The following is a 26,640-nucleotide window of genomic DNA, read 5'->3' as shown; positions in this document are numbered from 1 at the left end:
CAACGATCAGACAAACGTTGACTGACATTTGATTTTCCCATTTAAATGCTGTGTATGTAGCAGTCTTATAATAAAATAACACAATACATATTTAATTGTGTTGGTTTTTTCCTCTAAAACTATTTTCTAAATAACAAGACAAGAACATTACAAAAGTTATTTCAAACTCTCTTGAAGTTTAATGTTTGCGATCACAACCCCCTTGCAAATGAGGCCACGATCTCAATTAGTTAACTCCCTGCATAAAATATAAATACATAAATCATGAATCAATGACTTGTATCTTATAAATATAATTTACTGATTTTATGTTAATTCAATAAAAAAAAATATTGTATTAAAGTTTGTATTTCACTTGATAATCGCAGATTGAGATTCGGGAGAAAATCTGTTCGGGAACTGTGCATTTGCTCAAAGCACATTTCGCAATTTGATTATATCGCTTTACTCAAAGACCGAAGAAGCTGTCTTCTTTTGTGCTTCGTTCTTTGCTTGTTTGACATTTTCCATTTCGCAATTTGATCAAAATAATTTGCTCAAAGACCAAAACAACATTTCATTTCGCTCTTTGATAATTTGTAAATGCTCAGATCGCAAAATGGTTATTTATTTTCAGTGATTGCCTGAATCCTGACTATGAGTGAAACTATATACATTCAAAGATTCAAATAAAGTGACATTTTGAAAACATTTCATGCTATTTTTATGACTAAATCAAATATACTAAATATAACAGTTTGATTTCACTTTCACAAAAAATAACTGCAAATTCCACTGGTCTAACCTTGCTAAATATAGCCCCTTTGAAAAATCTATACAGAGTTCTGACAAATACCAGTATTTGGAATTGGGTTAAAATGATGGATAGGTTTACTTACAACAACCCCAAATCATTTTTGTGGTCATCACTTGATTTTCAATGAAACCATACAGAGACAGAGAGACAGAGACAGAGACAGAAACAGAGAGAGAGAGAGAGAGAGATGTAGAATCTGTAGATAAGTTGTTGAATATGTCAGCTATATTTTCAGGTAGTGTTCTCTTAGACAGTTTTGGGGTTGAGCAACTTCAAGGTATGTGATCCCGCTGCAATTCTGAAACATTTATAGGTATATTTAAATTATCAATTGCTTTAAACCTACAGAAAATGATGACTAATTAAGCAAGTAGTAATTCGTTCAGTGAAGTAATTGAGAAAAGAGCTGACAAGAAAAACAGAAGACTATGGGCCCTCAAGGATTGGAGTAAGACCAAGTAGGTGCTTCACAAAAAGGGACTAATGTGTTAAGAAATACAATAGATAGATATAGATTTTAAATAACTTTTATTATTTAATTATTTTCAACAATCCTATAAAACATTACACTTCACAATCCACATTCCCAGATTTGCTTACATGTGCATGTTACCTTACCATTATATCACTATAATCAGGGGTTCACACTACTTTCCTCATTAGATTCTCATACGAGTACCAGAAGAAATGGTTTGGTATGCACCAAAATTAGGGGTCATCATCCAGGTCAATGTCTAGCTCCACCTCCTCCTCCGACAGTTCAAACAAGTGGGATGGCCGTGTCAAACACCACAACAATAGTTTCTGAATGTTTAAGTAGGAGTCCGGATTGCTGGTTATTACAATGTTTAACAAACCATCACGCATTCTCTATTTATTTCAATATCCTACCACCATATTGCCGCTATGGGGATTCAAAAGCAAAAACCCAAACACTTTGTGACTTGTTGTTGAACACATTAACTTGACGACACAACAATATTTATATAAGGATATAACTGAGGGAGTGGTCTAGAATGCCGCTGCCAGGATCCTTACCAGATGTAAAAAACATGATATCACTCCCCGTCTTGCCCAGCTGCACTGGCTACCTGTAAAGTTCAGGATTATTTTCAAAACTCTCCTGTTCACCTACAATGCCCTTCATCACACAGGTAGCGAGTACCTCCTCAACCTGTTGACCCGCTATGTCCTCCGACTCTGGCCTGCTTGTTATCCCCAAGCAAAAGTGCACCTCAATTGTAGAACACTCATTTAGCTTCATGGCTCCGACTCTCTGGAACTCTCTTCCAGCTTTGGTGCTTGACGCTCCCAGCGTCGCTCGCTTTAAATCAACTCTCAAGACCCACCTGTTCTCTCTTGCTTTCCATGCTCTTTAAGCCTGATATCCGCTATTAGCTGATGTGTTGCTGCTACTATTCCATGTATTATGTTACTATCATGTATTATGCACTTTCCACTGTACTTAATGTATTATGCATTTTTCACTGTATTGCTTTATGCATTGTTTTTTGGTTTTTTTTTTTTTTACTGTATATCATGTATTATGCATTTCTCTGTATTTTAAGTATTATGGATTTTCTTGTAGTTACTGCATCTTGTAAAGCGCTTTGTGATGTGGTCCACTATGAAAGGCGATATATAAAATAAAGATTGATTGATTGACTGATTAAATTAAATTGGCTTGATAAAGGCATTAGACAACTACAACAATCATAACACACAGTACTTACAGGGATACCAAGCAAAATTTGAAGTAGCTAAAGTTGATTCAAAGCTGTTTTTCAATTACTAATAATTAGGGATCTACATAAATCACGGTAAATTTACGTATGTTGCAGAATAAAATTAGTATTTCGCGGACATTTCGCGGACCTGTTTAAAAATTAAATAAACAGAAGTAGACAGCATTTCAGAACACAATAAAGCCTAAAAATAGTGGTACTTGCTTCCTTACTAAAACAGAGTGCTGTCATTTGTTAAAGGCAAGCATGCAGCATCCCCCTGCAGTTGACTTGCCCATACATTGAGACTGCACGTTCTGCATCCACTGAATTGGTTGGAAGTTAAGGCAAAGCTTTGCCAAGTTATACAAATGTGGAAATCGATTAGAAACAGCCCAAAAACTGATTTACTTTAATAAAGGCAATGTATGCAGCACGTTCGTTGTCATATTATTTGTCCCATCCAATAATTTATTTTATTAGTACCCAGTCAAAACATAGAGAACGTGGTTATTTGGGTCTAAAATTCCAACTGCGAAAAAAGTAAGTAGCAGGCTGAAACGAGGTGGCTGTACTGAATCGTTTTAGTACTGATTGTCTGGGCTGACTTTCCAGTTTGGTTTCTGAAAGCTGTTTATTTTACGTTCTGTTCAGCAGCCTCTGTAGTAGCCTTTTGTTTAATGTGTGATTCTGAAGCTAAATAGCGATCTTCTCCAAAGACACATTAATATATGCAAAACAATTACCTCAGTCTGCATGTACAGTTTCTTTGGGAAATATCTTGAAACGATCATCAGCCGAAATATACTTTGCTTTTTTTGTCGTCCATGTCTACTATTTTACTTCCAATGCTGATAACTAGATTTTAGCAACCTAAATCAAAACAATGCAGCACCAACTTTGTCCCACCCCCTCCTGCACAGTACAGATCACATAAAAGCAGTAAAGACGCACTGATAGGCTGATTAAAACGTTGTCATTTGAATAGTAAACAAGAACGTTAACCGCTTTGGATAATTTGTTTTTGTAAATGTTATTTGTGGACGTTTGTTTGTTTGTTTTTTTCGTAAGTACAATGTACAAGGGGCGGTGAAAGAATAAAAAAGGGCCATCTACAGAATGAAGATATGTAGTTTGCGTCGCTTGTGTTGTGCAGTAGTTCATTTAAACGAGGTTTCTTTTTTATTCCTCTCTGTACTTGTTTGTATGCATTGGCCCCTAAGAGGTGAATTTCGCGGTGACCCCTACTAATAATACTTGCAAGGTAATAAGCATGACACTGTTGGGAAAACTGATAAAATTTATGATTGTGAAGATAATGAATGAAATGATTAGAAAATGATCTCTCTTTTCAGATTTATCGAACGTCACACTGCTGATACTATCTGCTGGACAGCAGAATTCAACAGTGGGGGTTAAATGGTAAAATCCAGTGTGTGGTTACTGACCATAGAGCAAACATGGTGGCAGCTCTCAGAAAACTCAACTTACGACACATGCCATGTTTTGCTCACACATTAAATTTAATTGTGAAAGGTAGCTTAGCTGCAGTGGCTGAGCTAACAGAAATCAGGGATAAAGTGAGAAGAATTGTTGTTTTTTTCCCCATTCAAGCACAGTTGCCAAAGAAAAGCTTACAAACTTGCAACGTGATCTGAAGCAACAAGAGCTGAAGCTCATCAAGGAAACACACATATCTCATGCTTGAGCATTTTGTGAAAGTGAAGGAACCTCTCTCAGCAGCACTGGCCACTCTAGATGCAGCTCTTCCACCCATATTTCCCCAAGACTGGACAGCAATAGAAGATGCAATTAAGGTAAATGCCTTTCAATAAGACTTGCAGTTTCATGTTTAGGTTTTGCATATCTTGCATTTAACATGGATTGGAACAAAGAAGACAAAATATCAGATGCCATCAAAAGCATCAAACTGGGGGGTATATTAAAATAATATGTTACCAATAATAAACATAGGCAACTTAATTTACAATATATTTTAATGATGATTATACACTTTATATGCAGATTCTGAAGCCGTTTTTCACGGTCACAGAAGAAATGTCAGCAGATAAAAATATCACTGCTTCCAAAGTGATAATTTTGGTGAGAAATCTGCAGGCACAAAGCTACAATAGCTCAACAGTATCAGCAAGGAGCTATCAGCCACGATTTAACAGATTTGCTAAACAAGTGCAGCAGTGTGGTGTAGTGGTTAGGGCTCTGGACTCTTGACCGGAGGGTCATGGGTTCAATCCCCGGTGGGGACACTGCTGCTGTACCCTTGAGCAAGGTACTTTACCTAGATTGCTCCAGTAAAAACCCAACTGTATAAATGGGTAATTGTATGTAAAAATAATGTGATATCTTGTAAGTCGCCCTGGATAAGGGCGTCTGCTAAGAAATAAATAATTAATAATTAATAAGCAATGTGGGACCTATGAAAGCACACGGTGAGTACATTCTCCCTCATTATATCTCAATTACATTAAGATAATGTTTTGATAACAGAATAATCCATCAACTGATAAAGAAATAAGATTAAGCAGTTTATTGACATGGTTGGCAGTTAAAATACTTAGAAACATTAACACTATTTTGTTTATTTTACATATTTTGCAGTTCATTATTTTCTGTGTGAAAGAACATTAACCAAGTAAATAAAATCAGTAAATATATAAATCTGTGTATAGGTGTGTTATTTCTTACTGCATTTCAATAGATTCAAACTGTATGTGTGGCTATTTCAGTTCCCAAAGTAGAAGTAGCAGCTTTCATAAGCAATACTGTTGCAGAAAAACACTTGAAAATTGAACTGTTGTATTCTGCAGAAAATAGTGGTTTGCAGAAGTATTCACCCCTCTGCAAAGTTTTCACATTTTGTTGGCACCTGAGCGTACTCCACGAAGCTTTCAAATTAGACATTACATGTAGAATCTACGCAAACTACTCCACATTGATAAAGTTAAAAAATGCATATAGAATATAAATAAGATATAAAGAGAAAAACAGATTAATCTCAGTTGCATAAGTATTCAACCCCTTTGCTACTGCAGCCCTAAATCAGCTCAGGTGCAAATGATTTGTTTGAAAGGTCACAATTAGTGAAATGGTTTCAGCCTGTGTGTACTCAAAGTGGTTTAACTTGTAGATAATTTCCCTCAGGTATATAAAGACTTTCAAGCTGCCACTCACATAGTGATCCAACAAAGCAACCATGAAGACCAAGGAGCTTTCGAAACAAGCCAGAGATAAAGTGGTAGAGAGGCACAGAGCAGGAGAAGGGTACAAGAAAATTTCAAAAGGCGCTGATTATCCCTCTCAGCAAAGTGAAGTCCATCATTAAGAAGTGGGAGATGCATCATACCACCCAGTGTCACAAAGACGGCCGGAGTGGGTGGCGTCAGACCAGAAGCAGGGAGTAAACAGACAGAGATTTGGGGTTTTGGTAAAGCTGAGCGCGTGATTGCGCTCAGCATTTAATAATTAAACAGAAAATAAAAGGTTTGAACAGACAAAAACACTGGACACGGCACTTGCGCCAAAATAAAGAGACAAACAAAAACGAACACACACTAACAAACAGGGACGAACAAACACGGTGAGTAAAGCAATATTTACGTTCTTTCTTTCTTTCACTTTTTAGTTTCTCCTCTCTCTCCCGTTCTCCACTCACCGAACACCTAACCCCCGACTGCAAGAAATGTGCGTCTATATATACTATTGTGCTGGGATTCAATTACTAATTAATTATTCACTTGAATCCCAGCACGTGAATTAATTACGTGCAACCCCGTGCTCACATATTACATTTAACCAGCACGTGAAGTGATTTGTGTTCTCCTCGTGCCTAAATACAAATCTACACTTTTTAAATACACGTGAAACACAGACCCGTTTATATCCCGTGTACCAATGACTATACACCAACATTTACACACGCAACATACAACACATAACACACAATTGCACACAGGGGCGGGGCACATTGCCACATATACCCCCCCTTGTGCGCAGCACACATGGCCTCAACGGCCACCTCCCCCCTTAAAAACCCAGCAGTCCAGGACAAAGTCTCGGGCTGGGAAGGGAGGCTTCAGTGGGCCCATGGCTGGCCATGCTGTCAGCACCCCTGCCGGTAGTGGCACGGCTGACAGCCTGTTGGTCCCGTCCTGCAGCGAAAAAGCTGCGGGGGCAGGTGGTCCCCCGACCTCCCCCTTCTTCGTAGCCGGCAGCTCCCTCCTGTGGGGCTCCGGCCACAAGAACTCCTGCAGCGAAACTGCTGCTGGGGAAAGTGGTCTCCAGACCTCGTCCCCCTTCTTTGTAGCCGGTAGCTCCCTTTGGTGGGGCTCCGACCACAGTACTGCCGGCAGCGAAGAAGCTGCAGTGGGAGCAGGTCTCCGGACCTCCCCCACGATCTCCGGCAGCGAAACTGCTGCAGTGGGAGCAGGTCTCCTGACCTCCCCCACGATCTCCGGCAGCGAAACTGCTGCTGGGGTTGGTGGTCTCCAGACCTCCTCCCCCTTCTTCGTGGCCGGCAGCTCCCCTTTCTGGGGCTCCGGCCACCGTACTCCCTGCGGAGGTACGGGCAGCAGAGGCAGCTCCTGCTCCTCTGCTCAGGGCGGTGGCGGAGGCAGAGGCAGCTCCAGCTCCTCTGCTCCTGGCGGTGGTGGAGGCAGAGGTAGCTCCAGCTCCTCTGCTCCTGGCGGTGGTGGAGGCAGAGGTAGCTCCAGCTCCTCTGCTCCTGGCGGTGGTGGAGGCAGAGGCAGCTCCAGCTCCTCTGCTCCTGGCGGTGGTGGAGGCAGAGGCAGCTCCAGCTCCTCTGCTCCTGGCGGTGGTGGAACTAGCAGGTATTCACCCTCTGCTGGTGGAGGTGGGAGGGGCCAGCAGTCCTCCCACTGCGGTGGAGGTGGAACCAGCAGGTATTCACCCTCTGCTGGTGGAGGTGGGAGGGGCAAGCAGTCCTCCCACTGCGGTGGAGGTGGAACCAGCAGGCATTCACCCTCTGCTGGTGGAGGTGGGACCAGCAGGTATTCACCCTCTGCTGGCAGCTTGGGTCCTAGGGCTGTGGAAGCCCCGACTTCCCTCTCTTCGGGCTGTGGACGCACCGACTCCTCCCTTTTGGGCTGTGGACGCCCCGACTCCTCCCTGTTGGGCTGTGGACGCACCGACTCCTCCCTGTTGGGCTGTGGACGCACCGACTCCTCCCTGTTGGGCTGTGGACGCACCGACTCCTCCCTGTTGGGCTGTGGACGTTCGGGCTCCCCCCACTCAGGCGTAGGACGTTCGGGCTCCTCCCACTCAGGCGTAGGACGTTCGGGCTCCTCCCACTCAGGCGTAGGACGTTCGGGCTCCTCCCACTCAGGCGTAGGACGTTCGGGCTCCTCCCGCTTGGGCTGTGGACGCTCAGGCTCCTCCCGCTTGGGCTGTGGAGGCAAAACCAGCAGGCATTCTTCCTCTGCTGGTGGAGACGGGGACAGCAGGCATTCTTCCTCTGCTGGTGGACCTGCTACCTGGGCTGCTATTCCACTTATAACTGCTTCCAGGTAGCTGAGGACCAACCCCACACCTTCCTCCCAGGTGCTTACGGTCTGTTCCCTTGCATAAGCCTCCCATCGTTCCCTATCCATAAACTCCAGGAACTGGACGACTACTGGGATAGACTGGGCCTCCAGCCCAGCATTTTCCAGCATCCAGTCCCGCATTTTGATGGCGTTTTCTGCCATTTTTTTTTTTTTTTCTTTTTTAAATCCAAACTGCGGTTCCTGCTCTGGCCTGAGTCCTGGAGGCGCTGTCGATCCCACGCAGGACACCACGTGTCACAAAGACGGCCGGAGTGGGTGGCGTCAGACCAGAAGCAGGGAGTAAACAGACAGAGATTTGGGGTTTTGGTAAAGCTGAGCGCGTGATTGCGCTCAGCATTTAATAATTAAACAGAAAATAAAAGGTTTGAACAGACAAAAACACTGGACACGGCACTTGCGCCAAAATAAAGAGACAAACAAAAACGAACACACACTAACAAACAGGGACGAACAAACACGGTGAGTAAAGCAATATTTACGTTCTTTCTTTCTTTCACTTTTTAGTTTCTCCTCTCTCTCCCGTTCTCCACTCACCGAACACCTAACCCCCGACTGCAAGAAATGTGCGTCTATATATACTATTGTGCTGGGATTCAATTACTAATTAATTATTCACTTGAATCCCAGCACGTGAATTAATTACGTGCAACCCCGTGCTCACATATTACATTTAACCAGCACGTGAAGTGATTTGTGCTCTCCTCGTGCCTAAATACAAATCTACACTTTTTAAATACACGTGAAACACAGACCCGTTTATATCCCGTGTAACAATGACTATACACCAACATTTACACACGCAACATACAACACATAACACACAATTGCACACAGGGGCGGGGCACATTGCCACACCAGACACTACCCAGATCAGGTCACCTTCCCAAACTGAGCAGCCAGGCAAGCAGGAAACTGGTTCAGGATGTCACTCTGAAGCCAACAATGACCTTGAGAGATCTGCAAAGTTCTGTGTCTGAGATGGGAGTCACTGTTCACACATCAACAATAAGCCGGTCCCTACACAAAGCTGGCCTGTATGGACGGGTGGCAAGAAAGAAACCATTATTCAAAAAGCCTCATCTTAAAGCATTTATGGAGTTTGCAAAAAAGCATGTAGATGATACTGCAGACATGGAAAAAGTTTTTGTGGTCAGACGAGACAAAAATTAAACTTATCAGCCTAAATTCAGAGCGTTACGCCTGGCGCAAGCCCAACACTGCACATCACCCAGTCAACTCCATCCCAACTGTCAAGCATGGTGGTGGCAGCATCATGTTATGGGGATGCTTCTCTTCAGCAGGGACTGGGAAGCTTGTCAGGATAGAGGGGAGAATGGATGGTGCAAAGTACAGGCGAATCCTTGAGGAAAACCTGTTTGAGTCAGCCAAGACTCTGAAACTGGGGAGGAAATTCACATTTCAACAGGACAATGACCTGAAGCACAAAGCCAAAAGCCACACTAGAATGGTTGAACAAGAGGAGAATGAATGTTCTTCAGTGGCCCAGTCAAAGTCCTGACTGGAATCCAATCGAAAATGTATGGCGAGACTTGAAGATTGCAGTCCATTGACTGCAATCAACAAACTTATCAGAACTGGAGCAATTTTCCCATGAAGAATGGGCAAAAATGTCACCATAACTACTGTTCAAAGCTAGTAGAGACCTTTCCAAAAAGACTCATAGCAGTAATTCCTGCAAAAGGTGCTTCTACCAAGTGCTGACAAGGGGCTGAATACTTATGCGACCAGTAAATTTCATTTTGTACATTTTCTTTGCAAGTTATGCTGACATTTAACCTCCTCATATAACAGTGTTCAGTTTAACCACTACAGCTTTGAATAAAACAAAGTTAATTTGAAAAACTGCATACATTATTTGTAATTCAATAAAATGTGACATTGGTAGGGGGTAAATACTTCTGCAAACCACTGTATGTAATATGCTAAGTAAATTGATTCTATTCATAAGTCTTCATACTAATTCTAAATCTCTTTGAATATTCCTTGCTGTGTCCATGCTTCTGGACCACTTCTTCAAAACACTTGCATTCGGATCATTCCACGCCAACTCAACCAGAAAAGGGGCATTTCGTTGCCTGTCCGTCTCAAATTTTCCTACAAAAATTCATCTGGGGGTTTTTTGACATGCTGAGTTCAGAAATGATAACCATTATTTTGTAAGGTTTTGGTAGTTTCAAATGTGTCATCGTAACAACAAAGTCCCAAGTCCCATATGCTAGTTCATAACCCCTCAGCTCCAAGCTAGATCAATCCTCAGAGAATGCACAATTGAAGAAATAGCCAGTTTGGATAGAACTATGTGGTACTTTAACCTCACCAAAGTGGCCAAAAGCAATGCTCGAATGCATGACAAATGCAACTCCAAAAATCTGCCAAAAATCCCAAATCCCCGGATACCAACATATTTTGCTTGATGCTTGTAGATCTCATCAACATCTATCCAAACATATCTTTGGTTGATTTTTTGAGTCCCCCCCCCCCCCCCAACGCAATTACGGCCTAAACTTTGTACAAATAGCAAAAATTCAAATTTCAATGGGTGGTGGGACTTGAAACCAAAAATTTCACAGAATTTGGAAGACTGGTTCCTAAGGTTCTTACAGCAATATTTACATTTTAGGACCCACATCCCCTACAGGTTAAAGGGTTAGGCTGAAATTCTAATAAAACTCGTCAGTTACCCCTTATCTGGCAATTTGCCAGAAGTGAGTAGAGTGCTCCTAGTATTTTTTTCTGAAAAGCCCTATTCAATAAGAGTAGAACAAGGAACAAAATGCTAGAAAAATGAACTTGTCCTTCTTAAAAATCTACTTGTCCTATTTAAAAATATTTCCCCCCTCCCGTCGCAGAAAACACACACAAAAAAAGCAGAATATAACTTGTAGGATTTTGGTTTAATTTAACAGTGATCACAATCAATCAATTAATGATTAACAGGGGCGGATCTAGCCTTGTAGCTTGACAGGTTCACTAAATTCTTCAAGATACACAAAAGGTTCCCTGTGACCCGACCTCACCTCAGCAAATTGATATCATGCTGTAAAGAAATGTTTCTTTCAGTGCTGTTTGTAACACATTTTCTAGTACATTTTAAGTAACATACTAAGAGTACAACTATAATAAGCAATAATTGGGAGCTATTCAAATATACAAATAGCTTCTGCCTGTTTTTTCCACGCTTACTTTAGAAGCTGAATTCAACTTCTGATGTACAGGTGTTTTAAAATCTTTTTTTTCTTCTTTTGTTTATTTCAATTGGGTTGCGCAACTGATCGCTGAGATGTGGACCTGACTTTAAGCAGAATATGCAGGAAGGCAGCACTTCACAGATACACAACTAAGCAAGTTTTGTTTTGATAAGTTATGTAAAGTCAGAAAAATGAATTGAAACACATATAGCAAAGTTTTTATAGTTATTTAAAGTCTTTCTTTAAGAAAATGATTTTTAAAATTTTTTTACTTGACAACAACGCACCAAGAAGTGACAATATTGTAGCGTTCCAGGGTAAACAAATCAGATGACCGCAGCAATAATCCCAGACAGACTCGATGATGTTGAGATCAGGGCTCTGTGGGGGCCATACCATCACTTCCAGGACTCCTTGTTCTTCTTTACGCTGAAGATAGTTCTTAATGACTTTCGCTGTATGTTTGGGGTCGTTGTCATGCTGCAGAATAAATTTGGGGCCAATCAGATGCTTCCCTGATGGTATTGCATGATGGATAAGTATCTGCCTGTACTTCTCAGCATTGAGGAGACCATTAATTCTGACCAAATCCCCAACTCCATTTGCAGAAATGCAGCCCCAAACTTGCAAGGAACCTCCACCATGCTTCACTGTTGCCTGCAGACACTCATTTGTGTACCGCTCTCCAGCCCTTCGGCGAACAAACTGCCTTCTGCTACAGCCAAATATTTCAAATTTTGACTCATCAGTCCAGAATACCTGCTGCCATTTTTCTGCACCCCAGTTCCTGTGTTTTCGTGCATAGTTGAGTCGCTTGGCCTTGTTTCCACGTCGGAGGTATGGCTTTTTGGTGATGCTGTTTAGTTTAATGAGTTCATTATCAGATTTCCTGATAAAGCACTCATCCCTTGGTTGTTGACCATAATCTAAAAGGCTTTATAGGTTACCATAAAATAAAAGTACATTACACATAAACAAAACTTTTCTATATGTTTAATCATTGTTTACTTACTAGTTGGCTTGACAAAATGGTGTTCTTAGGTCTGAAATGTATGGTACGGTGCACACAAAGATTATTAGTGGTTGAAAAGAAGAATGTTCAGTTTGTCATAACTTCAGATCCACACTGTCCCTTTTCCTGTTTTACAGGCGACACAGCAAAATCCATCTTCTGACATTACAACAGGAGTCAAGATGAATCTGGGGCTGCCGAATTCCCCACGGAAGACATGCTCTCTGGACTTTTGGAAGTCACTAGGGGCAAAGTTCTGCCATTTCATGAAAATGGCCAAGAAATATCTCTGTACTCTTGCCACTTCAGTACCCAGCAAGAGAGTTTTTTTCAAAGTCTGGCCAGCTAATTTCTAAAAAACGGTCTAGTCTTGGACCATAACGTAACATGGCAATGTTCCTATACCATAACGTAACATGGCAATGTTCCTATACCATAACGTAACATGGCAATGTTCCTGTACCATAACAAGTAACAGGTCATCTGTACCTTTTTTTTGTGTTTGTTTTTTTAAAGATTTTTCAGAATCTTACTGAGGTTCTTGTAGGGGGTATTTGGATTGAGGGGGGTAGCCACTGGAGGACTTGGGGAGGATGGGAGGAATGAGGGGGGTGAGGGGTGTGTGGGAGGATGTGGGGTGGGAGGGAGGCATGGAGGGGTGGGGGTCTGGGGACGGAGGGTTCTGGGAATTTGAATGGGGGTTCTTGTTTTCTTGTCTTTGTATATTGTTGTATTCTTTTCCAATAAAAACATTTGATCACAAAAAAAAAAAGATTTTTCAGAATCGGAATCGAGAGTACGTGATTTTGGAATCGATTGTGTCGATTCTCAAATTAATAATTGATTCTGGAATCAACCCCCAAAATTTTGGAATTGAAACATCGCTACTCTCATCTGTGCTCAGTTTGGGAACCGAAGCGTCAGCGTGAGCTTCCACAATGCCACTCCATGTAAATGCATCCCTCTTCTCTGAATGGACGGCTTAGAGATCCCTGTCATCATTGGTTGCTTCAAGTTACCATTAAAAGAATGGTATTGATGTTATGAACCAGAGTGGTTCCACCTATCACTCAATTTTTAAATAAAGACTTGAAGCAGCCAATGATAGCGCTAGCAGGGATGGACGGTAGTTAAATTGGAACCCTCTGGTCTTAAGTGAAATATGGGGCCTGGTATTTGATCAGCTCAGTTACCCAGAGATCATTGAAAGATCCCAGAGACCATGAGACTGAATAGAAAATCCAGAGGTTAGGCAGGTATGGGTCACCTTGCAAGCGTGACCACCCTTTATGAAAAATGCTTTCCTGTTAATGTACTGATGGTGTGCCTTTGTGTCTTAAAATACATATGGAAGTCTGCATTTTTTATTTTATTAGTTCACAAGCGTAACTGTGTACCAGTTATGTGAACCCCTGACTATAATAACTATTAACAGCAAATAAACTCTCTTTAAAATGATAGGCCATGCTGTTATCAAACTAAACAATGCATCTATTTCTTCACAGCCAAAGCCTCTGAGGAAGTTGTTGAAAGACATAAAAAGGTGTTAAGAACCTTCCAGGGTAAACACCATTGCAGCCACAGCCCCTATTGTGAAGCTCGCATTGGCAGCTTCACAAGTACAAAACTATGTAATTAAATTCTTCTGAACATTTCTGGCATTTGCAAAAAGATGCTCGGGTGTCATTGATGAGCAAGCAAAAGAAAATCAACAAAATGAACCCTTTTGCTGCCACTGCATAATAAAAATGAACTATTTTTGAGCATCCCAACCAAAAATGTTTTGCTCTGCTCATTATTACTTCATAGATGTCAAGTCCCAAGGTTTACCCGTGAAACTCGTGTTTTTTCACAATTTTGAGAGTCTCACGGCCGTGCAATGGATTCTCACGTTTGTGCATAAGTTTGTTATTGTTTGCGAGGTTGCGAAACCCTTTATACACGATACAGCAGTAAATCCAATACAACTGTCCTAGCGTATTTCTTTTTTTTTTTTTGGGGGGGGGGGGGGGGGGTAACCATGAAGAGGTGTAGATTACCAGTCTATATTCCTGTAGCTTAGGGATGTCAATCTCAGTTCCTGGAGGGCCACAGTGTCTTATGGCTTTCGTTCCACCCGAGCTGTCTAATTATTTGATTAATTGGACACATTTAACACTTCTCTCCAGGCCTCAAAATGTTTCATAAGTAGTGTACCTTGAATCAAGTGCATTTTTAAAAGCATCAGCCATAAAACACCTTGAAAAATATTAAATATGTCAAATTCAACAAATAATTAGATCGATTATGTTAATTGAGAGCTCAAGTTGCAATGAAAACCAGAAGACCCTGCGGCCCTCGAGGACTGGAGTTTGACACCCCTGCTGTAGCTGCTTCGCAAACTCCGCCCTCACTCCAAAGATAGCATTGCCTTGTTGTCTCAAACTGACGGTTTGTCTGCGCGAGTTTCTGTACACAATACGTCATTACTTGGACAGAATCAAAGAGAGGCTGTCAGACTGTCACCGTCTCGTTCACGCAGAAATTACCACAGAAATAAAAGAGAACTGGACATCAATGAGAATTTAATTATTAAATTCAAAACATATAATGTTCTTTATGATGCCAGTGTCAATGGTTATAAAGACAATACAAAGAAAGACGCCATATGGTAAGAAATAACAAAACAATTGGAAATTGATGGTATGTCTATCTCTTTATTTCATCTTAATTTTAGTCAAAGTGACAGGGAGTGCCACACACTGGTTTCGTATTTCTGTAAAATGACGCTTATTTGTTTTAATAATGTTGACCAATAATATTAAATCACATTCACACACTAACTGAAGATGTTATTAAAACTGAAAAATTCAGTATTTACAAAGAAATGTGTAGATGTATTCTTTAATGATTTACATGTTAAACCAGACCACTGTTAACTTAAATGTCATTTTTTTAGTGTGTGGTGTACCCAGACTATTTCTTTGTTTTATTTATTTTATTTCGTCTCCACAAAAGGAGCAAAAGCAGATATACCCGTGCTGTATTCGTGTCGTTTGCTTCGCGCCCGGGGTGCATAGCCCTTAAGTCTAGGTCAGTGGCATAGCTGCCAACCATGTGTAAAAATCTTGATCCATCACCAGCAACCCCCCCCCAAAAAAACACATAGTGGTCTAGGTCAAGGTTTTTCATCAATCCCAAGGTTTTTCAGCATGGGTCTCACTGGTATGAACACTTAGGGGTTGACATGTATGTTACTTGATAACAAATTAGGATTGCTTTTATTTTACTTTAAGGTTCCGTTTCTTAATATGTATTAGACATACATTTCTGACCAACATTTCTGACCATGATTGATCTTTGACATACCAATTATACTGTTAACGTTTATTTATTTATTTATTTATTTATTTTAACTAATAAGTTTCGTTCCAGGAGCATTTTTAATTTTTAAATCAAACATTTAAAGAGAAGTTGTCTTATATTTTTGAACAGAAAAATGCTTAATATATGTAGCAATAGTGTTCGAGAAAACTAAATAAAAGCATGTTCATTAAAAAGATTTCTGCCTTGATTTCTTTATACTTCAGGGGCTAACATCGTTTTTTGTTAAGTTACTTAACACAGGTCAGATCTTTACGGGGTGTTTGTAGTCCACTTCAGAATAGGGTCTGCAAACCTCTTTATTAGTGAGCTACAACCTTCTTATAAGCTTGTTATTACCCTTTACTGTATTAAAGACCTAAAACCTTCTAATAAGTCCTTTAATTTGGAAATGCAGTTAGTCATAGTAAATATACGCCTAAAAAAGTGACACATACATGGTCCACTTTGTTTTGCTGCTTTATTACCAAGGTATTTATAATTAACTAATTATTAAAAACCAGCCAGTAAGCCCCTATTTGGACAACAATGCTCTTCACTTTAGTATAGATGATGCAAATCCTCAATAATGAAAAATGACCTGTTAATAAGGCATGTTTGGAAATAAGCATAATAAGTACCTTACAAAGCCATACGGTGGCTATCCATGATCTGTTAAGTGCAAGTTGTCAAATAAATTACTAATACATGCCTAATACGTTATACTTAAAAATAACGTGTTACCCAATAGTCAGGTGTAGTGTGTATATCGTACATAATTCCTAGCTGTAACCAATATTGAACGTTTAATTTTTCAATTCGGTAATTTCCGATTATCTGATACACCAAGACCATACTTTTATCACAGCGAGAATCTGCAACAAATACACCAGCACTCAGAACTGCTATTTTGTTTCAATACAAGACCTCTTATTCAGCCCCAATGTACAGCTTGGTATGCGTTGCACAAAAGCTCAGATTTTTTAAATGTAACTCCGGTAACTGTCACAATTTTAATGCTTGCAATGAATTTAAAAAAAAAAAAAACTTGGATATTTTTAAACATTTAACCGGCGCATCTTGCAACACCTGTTAGTTTAGAGCTATCTTTAAATAACGAGTAAAAACAGTAGTCGCATTTCTGTTGATAAACACATTTACTTACTGTGTAAGCTTCTTAAGCAAATGCCTCTCGACGTTCAGTATCCGCATAAAGTAAATGTGGTCTGTAAGTCTCCATTTATCTCTACACATTTCTAGTTATAAGTCGTGCAACAACAGCCTACAAGCTACAAAACAGAAATATCAGGTACAAACTACAGTAGAATGTATTTTAATTTAGACGCCAAGACAAACTGTAAACTTTGATTTGACGTCTGCTGTATAATTGAAAAAAAAAACCGCATTGAATAAACGGTCCAAATTACTTTGAGTGTGACATCTGCAAAGAAAAAACAAACAAGTATGCATCTGTGTAGCATAACAATCAAAGCAGTAAAATGGCTTGATATATAAAGCTTTAGATAGATGAGCCCGTGTTCGTAATGGACACGTGCACAAACATCTATCAGCCTCTCGCTTAAAGAACTGCCCTGTAAGCAACTGAATGCACTATCTACATTCGGACACTGCACCCTGAAAATATTATGGTATTTAAATAGCGGAGATGGGGAGGTGGGAAGCAGATACATAAAACACATACATACACACACCTGTTCTATGCTCTGCATACAAAACGCTTGTATCACTCCATGCTCATTTCAATATCAGGCAGGCAGACAGAAATTAATTGAAATCAATCTATCAATACAGGTCCCATTTCCAGCCTCAGTCTCGACACGTTCTCTTGATAAGAGCGGTTGAGCTTTATTCCTTAAAAACAAACAAACAAACAAACAAAAACAGCTTTTTGATGGAAGGTCGCATGCATTTCCTGTTAACCAAAATACTGTGCAAAAAAAGCTGCCATGTTGATTAAATTGCAGCTTCAACTCAAATTAAATCATTTGTACGTTACAGAGTTTCGTAATCTACTTATTTAACACAAGTAATGCCTGTACATTTAGAATATATTAAAGATAGTTCGCGTTTTGCGTTTTTTTTTTGTTTTTTTTTTAAATGTTATTTATGTTACTTGTATTTGTATACTGTATTAGGATATTGCAGTCAAAGTAAAACACAAATTTAAAACTGCATGGGACATTCAGTATATGTACTGGAGTGTTACATCGGTCGTTGTTCATTCTAGAACCATTAGCACAATTTCTATGTCTCGCACAGTGCGTTCGTTGCATTGTTCTTAATTCAACGCACTGCACGGCACAAGTTAGACATATGATTGCAATGGGAAAGAAAAGCCACTCACAAATACTTTATTATATTGGTATCAGCGTAATTTGTTCCCGCTTGTGTACCATATAATATCTAACATTAATTCACCACGCCAAGTGTAACGTTGAAATACAGTTTACAGTAAAGCATACCACTGGATCTCGTTGCACACAATTTGGCTACACAACCAGCTAAAGCAATTCATAAACCGCTGTACATCAGTCTGACTATCGTGGTCCAGGGTCAAACAAAACAAAATCAAAATCCAACCATTGAAGAAAAACTGAACAATCAAATAAGATTAATAACACAAGTGGTTTTACCTCAAGAAGCCAATCTGGTAACCCAAAACAGCATACGAACAGCACGGATTCACAGTTAATCCTGAAAAAAAGTGATCCGGTCGAGTCCTATTCAGCTCAGCTTTCTAATGCCTGGACTTGCTCTATTTACAATGTGGGGAAAAGACTTGTTATCGAGGAGAGAGCACCGATTGCAGTCTCTACTGCCTGCACCTGAAAGTCAGTGATGCTGCAGCATTAAATCTGACTTCAAATATGAAAAAACACAGAACAAAATAAGATGCAACCAAGACCCGACACAGATTCTTGCTCCTGGAAGACTGTAGTAGACACCGCTGCCACCGGTTCGGGTAATTTGAGTAACATTCCCAAGATGCACTCAGCATTTGTTATGTTCTATATACATACAAAACACACACACACACACATTTAAGTCTGATGCTGTTTTGACCAATCATTGCAGACCAAATCGCTAAACCAAGGATGTTTTTCCCCCTTGAAATTGCCCTGTATTTGTTTTTAAAACTGAGATATGTGCATAACAATCACACCGACACTGTTTAGAGGAATTATTATATTATATGTGCTAATTGAATAATATCTGCTTTTTTTGTAACGCAAAAAAAACGGCAATGAATGAAAAGGTATTAATTGCTCGTGAAATGTGGTGGTTTTATAGATGGAAGATGCTATTGACACCGTTGTTGTCAGCAGGCAGACATTCTAGACACCAATGTGATAAAAGACAATAATGCTATTGACACCCGTTTCAAAAGACTAGATTGCAGATAGAACATAATCGCGTTAATAGCAGCTTTTATTTGTATAGCCATTTCTAGAAAAGCGCTAGTGTCTTTTGGAGGTGCATGTACCTCTGGCACAATGTCAATTCAAAAATCATCATGTTTAAAATGTATCCTACATACTATACTTCATGCACTGACAAGCAATACCGGCTGGCATCCGACATATAGGTGAAGGGGTCATTCTTAAGATAGTGTTTTATCTAGTGGTTTCATAAGGGATCCAGTGTGTGATTGTCATTACTCAGAGTCTTCTTACCTTGAAATTCATTGTTATTTCAAAATTGTATTAAGTACATAAATATATGTATGCAGGTCAATGGCACATGATGAATATGAAATGAATAGGAAAGCACAAAACATGCCCGAATCAATGTATAGCACATTACAATTGTATTGTGACCAGAAGAACAGATACAGTACAAACATTGGTTTACTAGCATAGCACATATATTTATACAGCATTTACATTACTATATTTAAAAAAAAAAAAATCTTACATGTTGCTGGCTGAAAGCATGTCAATCAATAGGATAAGCAGCTGATTGGTTATTCACAGTAAGCCAGATGAGTGTGTTTCTTTCAAAACTGCACATTTAAGACTATAATGAGAGGATGTGCATGGCTGAAATGTTATGGAACTACTGTATTAGTACAATTAATGTGAGGACTGTAAGGAAATTGAAACTAGTTTAGACAATACCCACACAGATTTACGGTGAATTAGTTCATGGTGGGCTCTATTCATCAATGTGTTGGTCCCAACATTTCTTATGATGGGACATTTTACAGCTGTTTTCTAAATGTTTATGACACAAACACTTCTTCCCCTTTTTCGACTACATTATCATGTCTTTTAGGAAGAAATACTGAAGGTTTTCAGAACTCAGAATTGCTAAAAAATACAAGTTTTCTCTCATTTGAACATCATTAACTCTGTCAATTGTTAGTTTGAAGTGATTCGTCATTATTTTAATAACAATTAAGGGGACCTTTCTCTCTCAGATTTTACAATGAGGCTTGATCTCTCCTAAACCATTCCCAGAAGGCTTTGTGGAGGAATTTTAACTTTCAAACTGTTTTTTGTGTTCTGAGCAAAACTCAGAAAAAGCCAGGATGAGAACAGTGACATAACCCCAATTCCAAAAGAATTTTCTGCAAATTAAGTGGGTACCTAATTAACATAACCCCAGTGCAAAAAGTGGTTCCACCTGTTTCAAAAAGTCCTAATAGAGATGGGAGCTTCGTCTAAAAAAGGGTCTGATTTGGGTGCAGTGACTGACTACATTGGCGGTGGAGCCCAATGTGCTGCTAGAGATTGCTGCAGTTTTAGAGAATGAAAGGCAGATAAGCAGATAATGTAGCTGCTATGCCAAAATGAAAAATAAATAAATAAACAAATACATAAATGAATAAACAAACAAATATAGAAATACATAAATTGTCCAATTATTATTTTTATCCCGGTTCACTGCTGCAACCCCCCGGCGACTCTGGGAAACGGAGGCGGGAACACACGTCCTCCGAAACGTGTCTCTGCGGATCCACAGCGAAGCCACCAGACCTATAGTGCTGGAGGACAACACAGATCTGAATGGCTCCACTACAGACCCTCAGGCTCCCTTTCAGCCACAGGGGTCGCTGGTGTGCAGTGAACCATAGATTGCCCTGCTGACCTAAGCCCTCCCTACCCAGGCGGCACTCGGCCAATTGTGCGCCACACCCTAGGAATCCCCAGTCACGGTCGACAATGACATAGCCTGGATTCAAACCTGCAATCCACCACTGGATCCGCCACCTGGGAGCCCTTATTGTGTTCTGTTAAATGTATCTTCTCTTCTTTCTCCATATCTCCTGAAACACACGCCTGTTTTGTTTTTCTCTGCCTTTCATTCCCACCTGTCAAAACCCTGAAATGACGTTGCATCATTAACATATAGGTTTCTCATTTAAATACTTAATAGTTATTCAGCCACTTATGTAAATTGCACCCATTCTACCTGTCGGAAAACAGCAGAAAAGTGTTTCATTTTATGATGGGAACAACATTCGGGATAACAGCCGGGTTAAAATAGACGGAGATAGTGAATTTCGGACTGTTGGAAGGCACTTTTGATGTTCAGGGACACTGTGCTTGGATTTGCTCCATTGATAACGATGGTGATCAATCCATCTCCAGTGGTAGCCAGGAATATTGCATCCTTTCATTCTGAAACGCCTGAGTTTATAAAGTATGATGTTGTCATAGCAACATGCAATTATCTGGTCTATTTATACCTTTGTCCCCTTGTTTATATTATAACGACCTGGACAATTGCATCGTTGCAGGACTGGTTGTCTGTCCAGTTTGTTTGTCTTGTCTGTCTTATGTTACATTTATTGTAAGGGGAACGGGTCAAGCCATTAGTTAGCATGGGATGGGGGAGTGAATGAGTGAGTGAATGCGTGCGGCTGCTGTCCGTGGATGCACTGGCTAAGCCCATGATTTATCTCTCCCAGTTAGCGGCGGGAAAAGGGGGCTGTAGAGCATGGGCTTGATTGGTTGAGCCAGACAGCAGTTAGAAATGAGGAGACGGTATATAAGGAGGTGCATGAGTCTGTGGGAGGAGAGAGACCAGAGAGAGTCGGGCATGAATTCTATCCACGAGCAGGAATTCTCTGCTTAGTACCTCAAACTGTGAATCCGAGAATTCAACACGGTCTCCCTGAGTCGTGCTTCATAAAAACCTGACAAAACGTCACAAAATATTTTAAAATAAGCTATTCTAAACATAAAGTTTCTCTAGATAAGCAACACACTTTGCCTTAACAGTTCAGTTTTTTGTTTGTAAGCTCTACGGCTATAAGCTAAGTATACCCAATCTTCTTAGCTCCAGGACTAACTTTTTTCTTTTGTTGGTTCTTCTGAGGAAAGCTTTAATTCCCTTGGCTACAATTTGATTTCTGATGAACAAACACGATGCATCACGAAGGCAGTGGCACGGGAACAATTTGTAGGGGGGTGGAGAGCCATTAAACAAAACTGTAACCCCTGTAAGCCATGCATTCAGTTGCTATTATGTTGAACATGTTAATAAACGAAGCAGCACCAACACCTGTTTATCTTATTCAAGTAAAAAATATTTAACCACAGTCCTTGCTATAATGTTTAAAACATGCTTACCATAAAACGTTTAGAGCGAACAAATCGAAAAGGAGCATATACTGTTATGATCCACTTAAATACTGCAATTTAGAAATGTCTTGTTTACTTGTAGAAACAGGTTGAACAGTTTTATTTTATTTACTGTAGTCACTGACAAGGACAGTCAGAAGGCTCCAAAGGTCAACTTGCCCTCCGGTGCCATGCTGATGATTTTGTTCATAAGGGAATGGACATCGAGCGCGTCCAGAATGTCACTGTTGTGTTTTTGCTCCAGAAAGCAGCAGCAGTTAGCAGCATTTGTGACAAGCTGATTTGAGCATGTGGTGCTGCTCAGAATTTACAAAAAAATCTGATGTTCTATTGTATACAAGCATTCCAACTACTTTTACCGACTTTCGTGAGATTGCAGCTGTGCGATTTATAAAATATCCCGCCCCTGTTGTGACAGTCAGCACTGATTGGTCTATTATCGTTTGTGTTCAAAAGCAATGTAAAAAAGACACAGTACACTAACTAGCAGACTTTATCATTGAAATAGTAGGTGCACAGCACCCCTAGTTCCCGCGCCCCTGCATGAAGGTGTGTACCGCTGCAACAAACATTACCGGGACCTACTATAAAAATAATGTGTTACTAATGGTAGAGTCTTAGGGGCTGATGTAAGGATAGGCGTAGTGCAAACAATTGCGGCAGCAAAACTCAAATTGCATTGCAGCCAGTCAATTATTTTGCTCTGCGGCCTATGTAATCTTAAGAGCAATGCAAATTATTCAACACGCACAAATAATGAGCTGCAAACATGATGAGGGTCACAATGAGCACAGCTTGTGCATCGGGCTATTTAGCGACCACACTTACAGCCCAGAGGTGAGGTGAGTTAGGAGTACAGAGAGCAGTAGGCGCTGTATGAGATGTGGAGCACGAAAATCAAACCAACCAAAATAATATGTCAGAGGGCAGAAAGTCCTCTTGGTGCACAGAAGAGAAAATAAAAGTTTTCTGAGGAGGTGAGTCCTTAAGGCTTAAGTCACTCCGCATGACATTGAGTTATTTGGAAAAGCCTCAGCCAATATGTTATGCTACCCAAGAGGCCATGTGGTTTTCTGTAGTGGAGAAAATCAATGCTGTTGGTGTTACCAGGAGGACTGTCAACCAGGTGATAAAAAGGTGAAATTCAGCTAATAGGTTTAGGATGACGTGCAGAGTGAGACAATAACGCCTTACCACCGCATTCTCTGGCATTCCAAACAAAGTGACCCTGGGTTTGAATATGCGGGGTCTTCTCCGTCTTGCCCTTCTCTGAAGGTTTTCCTGCTTGTCCTCAACAGAGTCAAACGTCGGTGCATCAAGAAGTCTACCACAGCAGCCATCCTGAGGCCAGTGACAGGTCTCTGCAGGTGTGTTGTTTTAAGCAGCTTGTAATTACTCGCTTCTACAATGGTTTGCACCTTGTAAGAGGAGGTGCTAAGTTTTTTGAGGGTCAGCAATTGCCCAAGTGCAATAACATATAATGTTTGTGTCTGCTTAGTATTCCAGATCCCCGCCCAATTCCATGCTCTTTTCTTCATTTGAATACATTTCAATATCATTTAAATGAATTAATGATTGCAAAGTGCTAATTTCATAGCGGGCGCAGAACGGCAGGTGAAAACTATTATTTACATACTCTGCATTTTTAGTGGCCGCTAAAGTCCCACTTTACAGCCGCTAAACACAGTTACAGCATGCAAAATGCAGATTTTGAAGCCGCAAATCACTTTGCACGTATCCTTACATCAGCAAATTATTCTGTCTGACGAAATATAAAATAAAACCTGTAAACTTGTATACATGAATCCATCCAGACCATACGTTCAGGCCCAACCCTGATACAAAACACACGGCTGCAGAATTAATCTCCTTTTTCTTTTTTTTCTTTTTTTTTTTTAAGTGGCTGGAACCGTAAATCCAGATAAAAAAAATATATCTACTCATGCCTCTACAGCCACATAACAAATGTAGATTTGAATACAATTAATTACATTTTTAAAATACAGATAATCCATTTTAATATATGTCTATAAGTAAAACTGACTAGGGTAGTTAAAAAATGACCACTGAGAAATCCATTTACAGTCAAAGAACTCCTGCCTACCTAAGACACAAAGCTCTCTAAATGAATGATGTCACATACTGCACTCACACAGAAGAATTCTTCTGTGACGCAGATTAAATTAAACCTGCACAACATTTTGAGGAAAATTCAAATACAACACAAGCTCATAATAAATGTATCAGTAATAAATCAGCCCCAAAAGCTACTCTAAAGCTGTAAAATGAAAGATACAAATCAGGAAAGAGGTTCAGTTTTGAGCCTTTGTGCTTCACACAATTTGACTTTTCCACAGGCCAATCCTGGTACTTTTGTTGCTACTAACAGCAATATGCCATCAAAGCTTTGCTTTGTCTCATACAGATTTGTTAAATTCTTAGTGATGTGATTATTATTGAAAAATATTTAGCATACGCTGTCAGTCTTCTATTGAAGGGTGTTAGCCTAACATGGCAAATCAAGCTATTATGCTCATAGATATGTTAATAACCAGTGGGAATAGCAGAAATAACACTCACCCAGAGACAGTAATGCAAGTTTAGCACTTTTGTGCACTTTTATTCTTTACAATAAACAAAAGGTTTAAACAAGACACTTACAAAAACAAAATCCTAACTCCACATAGGAGTGCTAACTAAACTTTGTAAGTTCTAAACTCAAAGAACCAGACATAAGAACATAAGAACATAAGAAAGTTTACAAACAAGAGGAGGCCATTCAGCCCATCTTGCTCGTTTGGTTGTTAGTAGCTTATTAATCCCAGAATTTCATCAAGCAGCTTCTTGAAGGATCCCAGGGTGTCAGTTTCAACAACATTATGGGGGAGTTGGTTCCAGACCCTCACAATTATCTGTATAAAAAAGTGTCTCCTATTTTCTGTTCTGAATGCCCCTTTATCTAATCTCCATTTGTGACCCCTGGTCCTTTTTTCTTTTTTCAGGTCAAAAAAGTCCCCTGGGTCGACATTGTCTATACCTTTTAGGATTTTGAATGCTTGAATCAGATCACCGTGTAGTCTTCTTTGTTCAAGACTGAATAGATTCAATTCTTTTAGCCTATCTGCATACGACATGCCTTTTAAACCCGGGATAATTCTGGTTGCTCTTCTTTGCACTCTTTCTAGAGCAGCAATATCCTTTTTGTAGCAAGGTGACCAGAACTGCACACAATATTCTAGGTGAGGTCTTACTAATGCATTGTAAAGTTTTAACATTACTTCCCTTGATTTAAATTCAACACTTCTCACAATATATCCAAGCATCTTGTTGGCCTTTATTATAGCTAACAGCTAAGCCGTTTACCGGTAACAAAACCCAGTTGTTACACACAGTACCTTTTTCTTTATGTTTGATCACACAGACAGCCTAACAAACATCTGTGGCCTGCTTTTATACCTGCCTGCTTAATCACATGCCGGTGTCCCTTATTAAATTAGAGCCAAGTGATTCCACTTCTGGCTCAACTCCAGCCCTGTGGCATTCTGGGGGATGTAGTCTTTTACTAACTCCTGGACTACATTTTCCTCTTCCCACTACTCTGCCACAATGAACATCTATACACGTTAGCAAATCAGTTCAGCTAGTTGTTTCAAGTCACAAATCACAAGCTTTCTTAGGAAAAAAAAATTAAAACAATGGAAGAAAACATATAAAAATGAAGTCCATGCTGCAAACTGTGCTCTCAAATTCAAATTCAATAGGCATAAATAATGAAGTATCCATGTTACTGGCTGCCAAAAGATTATTAATTTTGTATATATATATATATATATATATATATATATATATATATATATATATATATATATATATATATATATATATATATATTTGCTTATATACTGTTTCAAAAGGTAGTAACTTATTATTTGTAGTGGGATGGTCACTACAAGAGAAATATGTATTTTTCCTGGTAGTTGAACTGGTAGGGTAATTGCGGTCATCCACTGAGATCATTTATTATAATTGACTTGATTATATAAACAAAATACCAAGATTGAACTTTTGGAGATTACAGTTATTTCCAGGGGGTGTGGTATGCAGTGTTTTTCGTTTCATTTTATTATGAACTGTGTGTTGCCATCTGTTGGTGACTGGGAGGCACTACAAGAAAGTATGGAAGTTGTACATGGATTGAGAGTGACCAATGCTTAATATACTTGTGCATTTGCCTTATTGCACACAATACACATCTATAATGTGAATCACTGAGAAATAAACTACATTTTTTCAGTTTTTCTAAGAGTTTGCAATTCCATGTATTTCGTTTTAGTATTAATTATTGTTTGTACTACAAGATGTAA

General features: G+C 39.8%; 1 protein-coding gene across 2 annotated transcripts in view; it reads right to left on the bottom strand.

The window, feature by feature from the left end:
* Positions 1-18,618, bottom strand: part of LOC117399689 (disks large-associated protein 1-like) — a 306,080-nt gene extending 287,462 nt beyond the window's left edge. Inside the window, exon 1 of one of the 2 annotated variants that reach the window (XM_059022523.1) lies at positions 18,320-18,618. The gene's annotated coding sequence lies outside the window, so the exon portion shown is untranslated. The remainder of the gene's footprint in view (positions 1-18,319) is intronic. The other variant, XM_033999025.3, reaches the window with a different exon arrangement.
* Positions 18,619-26,640: the final 8,022 nt, after the last annotated feature.

Source organism: Acipenser ruthenus, chromosome 4 (assembly GCF_902713425.1).
Source record: "Acipenser ruthenus chromosome 4, fAciRut3.2 maternal haplotype, whole genome shotgun sequence".
Taxonomy (NCBI): Eukaryota; Metazoa; Chordata; class Actinopteri; order Acipenseriformes; family Acipenseridae; genus Acipenser; species Acipenser ruthenus.
Note: the sequence above shows the minus strand (reverse complement) of the source record. Positions and strands in the feature narration are given on the sequence as shown.